The sequence below is a fragment of the Antechinus flavipes genome, chromosome 6, assembly GCF_016432865.1.
Source record: "Antechinus flavipes isolate AdamAnt ecotype Samford, QLD, Australia chromosome 6, AdamAnt_v2, whole genome shotgun sequence".
NCBI lineage: Eukaryota > Metazoa > Chordata > Mammalia > Dasyuromorphia > Dasyuridae > Antechinus > Antechinus flavipes.
The window spans coordinates 140,007,497-140,018,168 of NC_067403.1; positions in this window are offsets into that span (position 1 = coordinate 140,007,497).

Sequence of the window (10,672 nt, forward strand, 5' to 3'; positions counted from 1 at the left end):
CTTTAGAAGAAGCACTGATATAATTCAACCTCTCTCTTAATTTTTTTTCACTTCCAGCATACTTCAGTCAATTTTGTCTTATTCTTGCTAGCATTTTTTCCTTGAAGAGTTGTATACTACAGTAGAACTTGTGCATTTTCTGCTATAAATAATTTTAGTCATGTTGAGGTCCTATTTTTCCTCTTTCTGTTACTTATAGCAAAGAAAATTCTGGCAATGAACATAAGATCTGACTAGCACTAAAATTCATCTCTCAAGTATTTCCAGTCAAGAGTCATACTTACTACAACAGATAAGTGGTAAGACTTGCATTTCAGAGAACAGTAATCAAAGGGATTTTGCCTGGAAAGCATATGGATGAAGGAAAGCATGTGGACAAAGTCAAATTGATCTACTTGATTCCTATATAAACAGTTATCATGGTAACTTTTTTTTCATACTAAATCCCCATATTTTACCCAGACTGCAACTTCAATGGGCCCTAAGAACACCAGCCCTCCAGATGCTCAACACTGAAAAAGCTATAAATGGTATAGAGGGCAAGATTGAGATTTTTTCAAGTCAACTTCACATATCTTCAAGACATATTCTTAGGTAGAGACCAAAAGAGAACCTATTCCATTCCACCTAGATTTCATGAAGTATTGAAAACTATGCTTGATGAAAAATAGATTAACATATAGCAGTCATCATATAAAGAACAAGATTATTGACACAAGAGATTTGGGGAACCTATTTCCTACATGGCAATAATAAATTTTAACTCAGTAGAATATTGCATTATGTCAAAATCAAGAAGTTTGAAGATTAATAAATTAGAAGTAGAGAAAATCTGGGTTCAAATTGTATCTGAATACAATTTCTTGTGTTATGACTGCATGACCCAGAACAATTAATTTAATTTTCATATGCCTCATTCAGTTCTCTGAGTCGTCAAGTTGTAAAAAAGTTACCAATCTGGATTGATAGGAGGAGTTTCTTCCTTGGTGTTCTCTATTTATATTAATTTAGTTGTACTTTCAATCTCTTTTAAAAGGGTGGGGGGACAATATAGAAACACACTGATGGATCCACTTGAATGTTTGGGACCATAAATGCGAATAGTCATATAAAGAAGCCACTTAAAGATTTGTCTCATGTAATGCAACAATCTTCATTTTTGTAGAGCAAATCTATACCTAATAGATTAATTAGAACTATTTTGTATCTAGAGCTTAATGGCCACCAGAAATTATTACATTTGGGATGAGCCAAGATGTCAGAGAGAAATCAGGAAATTTCCTGAACTCTCCCCTGTTTTCCTGAGAATTGATACTAATTCAAGTCTATAAACAGGTTCTGTAGTAACAGAACCCATAAAAATTTGGAGTGAAGCAATTTTCTAGTTTAAAAAAACATGAACAGATTTCAGAAGGATCAGTCACACTGGGTAGATGGTGAGATTGTTGCAGCATGGGTATGATGTGGGGAATCTTAGCAGGATGCTGTTATTTGAGGCAAAATCAGTAGCAGAGGTCCCTTGGCTTTGGATCAATCACTGGCTCAGAAGACTAACTGTAAGATTTCTAATCCCAGGCAAATTGTGAGACCTCAAAAACCCAACACAGCATGCTGGCCAACACATTACATTGGAAAAGCTGCCAGCACTTCCAGCTCCAGATCTGTGAGCCAGTGAGAGGCCTCTTTCCCCCTGTAAAAGAAGCTTGGGATAGAATCCCCTGTGCCCCAGGAACAGAGTTCAATTATTAAAAATGAAAAAAAAAAGCAAAAATAACTCTGATCTAAGAAAACTACTCCGGTGACAGAAAAGGTCAGAACAAATCCAGAAGAGGACAGCAGTGGCAAAATGACTTCATATGAAGCATTTCAAAGGGGAATATGAATTGGTCTCAAAATCAAAAAGAGCTCAAAAAGGATTTTAAAAATCATGTAAGAGAGATAACAGAAAATTGGGGAAATAAATGAAAGCTATAATTTGGTGAAATGAAAAAAAATTCATTGATCAAAACAATTATTTTAAAAGTAGAATTGGTCAAATGGAAAAGGAAGTTAAAAAACTAAAGAAACAACTCATTAAAAATTAAAATTGGACTCTTTCACTTTGGACTTCTTCTAGTCTGTGGAGTACCTGTTGGCACAGGATGTAGTGTAAAAATGTCCAAGTCTAAGAACTATGCACCCACAATCAATAATTAAAATGGTACAGAAATGGCATCAAGAAACCTAGGGCACAAAGATATGAGTTTCTGACAGGGGCTGATCCAAATTTTTTAGAAATATGCTCTTTGTCAAGAAACACAACAAGAAGGGACTGAAAAAGATGCAGGTGAACAATGCGGAAACCATTGGTACTCAAGCCGACAAGATCTCCAATGCCAAGCTCCACCAGCTCAACATCTTTAAAGCCAGGACCAATATGTTGGCCCCAAATGGCCACCAAGCATCCAGGCTCATTAAATTCTCAGGCTCCAGCATAACAAAGTCCGACTCTAAGATTACTAAATCTATTGACCCCAAGGCCACCAAATCCACTGATCCCAAAGTTGTCAAGTCCACTGATACCAAGGTCACCAAATCTGATTCCACAGTTGCCAAATTTGGCCCCTCAGCTGCCATGTCTAAAGTATAATCTCAAAACAGCCGATTCTGATCCTAAGACCACTAATTTTGATTCTAAGGACACAAAGGTCAGTGATCCCAAGGTTGCTAAGTCTGCCAAGTCCAAACCCAAAGAGGCTAATGCTAAACCTGCTAGTGCCAAGCTTCAAAATAGGTGCTTCAGAACAGAAGGGCTTGATTATTTTATTAATATTATTATTATCATTTATTTATTTTAATACACATTGCTTTATGAATCATGTTGGGAAAGAAAAGTCAGAATAAAAGCAAAAAGCCATAGGTAAGGATAAAAAAAAAAAAACAGAAAAAAAAAGAAGTGAACATAGAATGTGTTGATTTATATTCAGTCTCCTTATTCTTATTCTGGATGCAGATGTTATTTTCTGTCCCAAGTCTATTGGAATTACTGTGGATCACAGAACCACTGAGAAGAATCAAGTCATTCATAAATTGATCATCACATATTCTTGCCATTACTGTATACCATGTATTCTTGGTTCTGCTTGTTCTGCTCAGCATCAGTTTGTGTAAATCTTTCCAGGCCTTTCTAAAATCAGCTTGTTAATCATTTATATTGAACAATAATACTCCATTACCTTCACATACCACAGTTTATTCAGTCATTTCCCAATTAATGGGCATTTACTCATTTTCTAATTCTTGTCACCACAAATAGAGCTGCTACAAATATTTTTTTATTTCTTTGGGATACAAACCCAGTAGTGTTACTGCTGGGTTAAAAAAGTATGCGTGGTTTTATAGCCCTTTGGGCATAGTTACAAATTGCTTTCCAGAATGGTTGGATCACTTCACATCTCCCACATTAGTGTCCCAGTTTTCCCACATCCTCTTCAACATTTATTATTATCTTTTTCTATCATCTTAGCCTCTGAGAGTTATAAGGTGAGAGTTGTTTTAATTTTCATTTCTCTAATCAATAGTGATTTAGAACATTTTTTCATATGACAATAGATAGCTTTAATTTTGTCATCTGAAAATTATCTATTCATATCCTTTGACCATTTATCAATTAGGGAATTACTCGTATTCTTATAACTTTGACACAATTCTGAATTTTAGCAATGAGACCTTTATCAGAAACACTGGCTTTAAAGATTTTTTTCCCCAGCTTTGTACTTCCTTTTTTTAATCTTGTTTCTGTTGGTTTTGTTGGTGCAAAACCTTTTTAATTTAAAGTAATCAAAGTTGTTCATTTTGCCTTCTATAATATTCTTTAGTTCTTCTTTGCTCATAAATTCCTCCCTTATCCAAAAATGTGATAGGTAAATTATCCCTTGCTCTCCTAATTTGTTATGGTATCATCCTTTATTCCTAAATGATGTGGCCAATTTGACTTTGTTTTGGTATGGGGTGTGAGATAAAGCTTCTGATATATTCCCAGCAATTTCTATGAAATAGTGAGTTCTTATTCTAGAAGCTGAAATGTGGGGTTTTATCAAAGGCCAGATTGCTATAGGCCTTGATTATTTTGTCATGTGTATCTAATCTAAACCACCACTCTATTTCTGGATTTAGCAGCTTCCATATTAAAGGATCAGCGGACCTGGATTTTGATATTACAGAAGGTAAACTAGGTTGGACTATAGCCAAGGATCAACTATCCAGCAAAACTGAGCATAATTTTTCAGGGGCAAAGATAGTCATTCAGTGACAGAGGATTTGCAATGAGTTCTGTTGAAAAGACCAAAACTGAACTAAAAAATTTTCAAATATAAGATTTTTAAAAAATGTGAAAAGGTATACAGGAAAGAGGGAAAAAGTGTTATTTAAAGGTTGAATTGTTTATGTTGCTACACAGAAAACAATACTTATAACTCTTGAAAACTATCTGAGGACAGTTAGAATGGGGTATGCATAGACAGATGGTGTAGGTATAAGTTGACTTTGATGTAATGATATAAAGAGACATTAAGGGGTAGAAAAAGGATTGTACTAGGAGGAAAGGAAAGAGAAAGTAAAATGGGGTACATTAGATTACATAAAGAAGCATATAGATGGAAAAAAGTGTGAGAGATGAGCATTGTTTGAACAATAATCTTGCCAGATTAGGCTCAAAGAGGGAACAACTTATACATCTAGTTGGATATAGAAATTTATCTTATTTTATATGGAAATATGAAAGAATGGGGGGAAGAAAAGGAAAGAGGAAAGACTGATAGAAGGAAGGGCAGAAGTAGAAAGGGAAAGGGCAAGAAAAAGGGAAAGGGTGATATAAGAAAGGGGGAAATATTGAGGGAGTTGAGAATCAGAAGCAAAACAGAGAGGAAAAGAGTGAAAAGGGAGACAAATATATGTGGGGAAATATAAGGTGAAGGGAAATACAGAGTTAGTAATCATTTTTGTGAATGTAAATAAGATAAACTCTCCCATAAAACAGAAACAGATAGCAGAGTGGATTAAAAGTCAGAATCCTACAATATGTTTATAATAAGCATATGTGAAGCACAAAGAAACCCAGAGAATAAAGGTAAAAGGCTGGAGTAGGATACATTGTGCTTCAACTGAAGTAAAAAACAAACAAACAAAAAAAAAAAAACCATGAAAAGCAGGGGTATCAAACCTGATCTCAGACAAAGGAAATGCAAAAATAGATTCAATTAAAATAGAAAAGGAAGGAAACTACATCTTGCTAAAGGATATCAGAGATGACAAAGTATTATCAATATTAAGCATACATACACCAAGTGGTTATAACATCAGATTCTTAGAGATGTTAAGTGAGTTGAAGGAAGAAATAGACAGCAAAACTATATTAGTGGAGGATCTCAACCTATCTTGATCAGAGACAAATGCAACCACAAAATGAACAAGAAAAAAGTTAATGAGGTGAATAAAAATTTAGAAAAGATAAATATGATAGATCTCTAGGAAAAACTGAATAGGGATAAAAAGTAACACATCTTTTTTCTTAGAGGTATACAGCACCTAGAGAAAAATTGAGCATAAAAAAACCTAACAATCAAATGAAGAAATAGTAATGCATCATCCTTTTCATATCATGATGCAATAAAAATTACGTGTAATAAAGGGTCAAGGAAAAATAGACCAAAAATTAATTGGAAACTAAATAATCTAATGCTAAAGGATGAATAGGTTAAGCAACAAATTATAAAAACCATCAATAACAATAATAAGATAATATACCAAAACTTATGGAATGCAGCCAAAGCTCTGAGATTGTGCTGCAGATCCCTCTGATGCAACAATCCACTCCTGTCAATCTTCAGCTGGAAAATTATTCCACTCTATTTTTTTGTGTGTGAATTCTAACCCTCTACAATTTGTTTATAGTTATAATTTAAAGGTATTTGGAGGGATCTGGGGAAGAACTTGGGTAAGTCCCTACCTTCATTCTACCATCTTGGCTCTGCCTTCCAATACTAATTCATTGTTGATAGAGTTGTGAACTGATCATACCATTTTGGAGAACAATTTGTAATTATGCCTAAAAGGTTATAAAATTGCATATCCAGCAATTCAGAAAATTCATGAACTCATACAGAGTAAAATGAGTAGTACAAGGAGAACACTGTACACAGCAACATCAAGACTATTAGTCAACTATGATTAGCTCTTTTCAGCAATACAGTGATCTAAGACAATTCCAGTAGATTCAGGATAGAAAATGCCTATCACATTCAGAGAACTGTGGAGACTAAATATAGATCAAAGAATAATATTTTTTATCTTTCTTGTGTGTCTGCTTTTTATTTCTTGTGGTTTTTCCCCTTTCTTCTGATTTTCTTTCACAACATGACTAATAATAGAAATATGTTTAAAATGATTGTATGTGGATAACCTATATTAAAGTCGTTGCTTCCTTGAGAAGCAGGAAATAAAGAGAGGCAGAAAAAAATTTTAGAATTCAGAATCTTGAAAAAAAATGAATGTTGAAAGCTATTTTTACATGCAATTGGAAAAATAAAACTGTTAAATAATAAAAAAAGAAATCATTATATTTGTTAGCATGGAATTCACTGATACTGAGACTTACTGAGGCATCAATAAATTGGTATTCTTTTCTTTGAAGTGGGCTATTACTGATGAGATCTGGGGTTTCATAGAAAGATAAATTGAAAAAAATCTTATCTACTATGCCTTCTTTACCTATAACACTTATTCTTAGTTTCCTTTAAAATTCAAATCAAAAGCCATTATTTAGATAAGGCTTTTCAGTTTCTTTTAGTTATTAATGCTGCATATCCCCAAATTAGCTTGTATTTATATTGATAGTTGCTTTCACTCATAGCTTATGTAGGAATGATCTATATGGAGAATCAGATATATGTAGTCTCATCTGTGAGGGTGAGAATATCCTGTCAATATTTCTCTGGACTGAGACCCAAATTTATTCTAAAACAGGAGAAAAAAATAACCTAATGATTACTCTATGATTTTTTAATACTGTTTTGGGGGCTCCCCATGTGAATAAGTTAAAAGGAATTATAAACAGGAACATTCATTACAAACCATTCCCAGTTCAACGATTTGAAGTGTAGTACTATCAATTTGAGATATCAAGCCTGAAGATGTGATAGCAGTCAGTCAACTAATCATCAGTCATTTCTTAACTGCTAATTATGTATCAGGCACTGTTTGCCAGAGATAACAAAGACATTTCTATACTTAGTAAGTTACATGGTAATAAGAGAGGTAATAAATGTATATACTTAACATCTCTACCTAATCAAGTTGGGTGGTGTCCTGAAAATGGTCTTAAAGAAGACAGGATACCTTATTCTTTGAGTAAATATTAGGCTTGCAATTATGCATCTTTTATGAACTGAAAGAGATTTTTTTTTAGGTTGTTAAGAAAATAGGTAGTTAAGAAAGACAAGGTTGGACTTCCTGAACAGCAGACAGTAGATATTCCTGGAGCTGAAGACATATGAGCAGGTAACTACCAAATATTATTTGACTTCTAATAATTGTAATCCTAAAAAAAATACTAAGATTGGACTCTCACTGATAAAGTCATTCTCCCTTCTTGGGAGCTGAAATCTTATCATCAAAGATTTATGAATTATTTGATGTGTTCTAATCCATATTCCATGTTCTAGGGTTAACTAGGGTTAAGTGACTTGTCCTGGGCCACACAGCTAGGAAGTGTTAAGTGTTTGACCAGATTTGAACTCAGGTCCTCCTGACTTCAGGGCTAGTGCTCCATCCACTGCACCATCTAGCTACCCCAAACTAATTAATTTTGATGAGGCAAATGGAACTACTTTTCCTGATTGGATGATCAAACCTTACCATCCGAAAATAGATTCTTTTTACTATGAATGTTTTTCCCAGGTTACTTAAATCCTTTGGGTGTATATTATTACAAGATATCCAAATTAACACTCAGTCTAATGTTTGCTGAGTGAATGCATAAATAAGTCCTTCTTTTGGAACTTCCATTGTTGATTTCCTAGACGACCCTTTCAATTTGCATTGTCCCTAGATAGGATGTCCAGCCTCACAACACACAGCCAGTAGTTTTTGCAGAATTCCAGAACAAATTGCTAGAAGAATACATATGGAAGCCAATGTAACAATACTTTAAAGAAAAGTTGCTTAGCTCTACAAAAATTAAATGAAAATTGAAAATCAACTCTATTATCAGTTGGATAGAACATTGAAACAGTTTAATGGTCTGTTGCCTAGGGCTAAAATGAGTGAAAACTTTTGTTGATGAAATACTGGAGTCAAGGAAAAGGATGGATTGTTTATTTTTAAAAAATACAGTTGCTGGCCCAATAGCAGTATCTACTCATCCAATAATACCTGCAAGATTAGAATTCTAATTTATAATTGTGATGTTTAGGTGAACTCTAAGAGAAAGCTAGAGAATTTTAAGCTTACAAAACTAGAGGCAACAAGGCTAACAAGGCAGTGTTTTGAAGTCAAAAAGACAATGGAACTGGTCTTAAGTCTGATTCTAAATATTTATTCTACTCTTTATTACCATTATAATCCCGGACAAGTCACTTTATTGATTTTCTTGTCTCTATTGTGCTGACTATGTCACATGTATTCCTGCTCTAGCATTTTTTGCTTTGCTATTCTTTCCTAGCATGACTTCCCTTTCACCTATCTCAAATCTAACTGTACTTCAATGAAAAGGCTTTTGTTTCAACCATCCTCTACTATTTTATTCTCTCCTTTGCTAATCTTAGCTATTCCTTGGAATTCAGATTTTTATGTATGGTAGGAATAATATTTACTAGACCCTTGGTACATGTGCTTGCCTAGTTTTAATCTGGAAAGTACAAAAACTGTCCGAAAGATTTAACTGCTATAGGAAATAAAAATTGGCAAACTATGACCCAGAGAGCCAAATTGGACCCACTCCCTCTCTTGTATGGCCAATGAGCTGAGTTAAGAACGGAAAACATAAAATCATTATTAGTTCCAAGGCTATTCAAAAAAATAAATAAATAAAAAGGAAGTACTGTAGTATTCCAACTCTGATCTAGGAGACCAGGGGTTGAATCATTCACTAATGTGGCTATAGAAAGACCAATCCACAAGAAATCAATAACTCTTAAGTTTGATATATATCACACTGCCTTATAACCACAACTCTGTAACCCTAAACAGTTCAATGATGAAGCATATATCTGTATGAAAATGAGTAGGTTGCATCTATCTAAATCTTGCTGAGTATCTTTGCCTTCTTGTGCTATTGCTAAGTAAACTTCATTTTTTAAAAAAATAATTGGACAGTTATAATCATCTTTCTTTTATTTTTGGAGCCCTCTCCTCTTTCTAATTTTCCTATTACTATCCAGGGCACCACCAACTTCCCAGTTATCTAAGCTTGCTCAGTCTTCCCCCATATCCAATTTCTTACAAAGTCCTGTGTATTCAATCTTTATAACAGCTCTTGCATTTGTCTCCTTCTCTTCTCTGACAATGTCATTAGAGTGGTTCACATCCTCCCTACCTTACATATAGACTATTGCAATAACCTGCTCATCAGTCTCCCTGATATAGGTTTCTTATCTCTAGAGCTAATCCTCCAATTGATCTTCCTAAAGTGAGATTCTAACCATATCATTTATTGTTCCTATTCAATAAAGTTTAGTGGCCCCTATCATCTCCATGGTGAAATATAACATTTCTGTTTGGCTCTTAAAGTCATTTACAGCCTGATTGCTTTCCTAGCTTTCTATTTTTCTTATATCTTACTTCTCTTCTCTCCTATGCACATTTCAATTCAGTTAGCCTAGAGGTCTTTTACTGTTCTTCACAGAAGATACACTATCTCCCAACTCTATGGATTTTTATTGATTTTTTTTTCCATACCTAGAAATCTCTCCCTTCTCATTTCAGTTTTTTGGTTTCCCTGGTCTCCCTTCAAGTTTCCTTCAAGTCCCAGCTAAAATTCCACTTCCTAAAAGAAGCCTTTTCCAATCTTCCATCTCTTTAGTGATGACTGACAAATCTACAATATATATTCAGGGACTTGTGTGTAATACACACTTAATAAATATTGGTTGAAATGCATTGGAATGTTAAGCCCAATCCTAATATTTCTCCAGAATCTTCATGAGCACATTGTGTATCTCAATTGTTGGCATCTAAAACTCATGTCAAAAATGCAATTAGTCACTTTCCTTATTCTACTTCTCAAACTTCCCTATATCTCTTGATCAACACTGTTTTCCTAGTCACTTAGGTTCTTGACTTAAGAGACACTTTCCCATATTCAGTCAACTGTTATGGCCATGAATTTGACTTTCATAACATCTCTCAAATGTATCCCTTCTTTCAGAAGATTCATCTTCATTTAAAGCAGTCATTTCACATGCCTCATCTTCTTTGATGCATTCTATGACACTTCTTCTATATCTTTGGTGTCTCTTCATTCACTGATTTATCTATCTACCTATCTGTCAATTTATCTGTCTATCTTTGATCATCTTGCTAAATAACTACCCATAATAGATGAAATAAATCTAAATACACATGTGTATTAATATATGATAATATATACATAAATATGTAAATCTGTATACTTACATGTTTATGTATGTGTGTATAA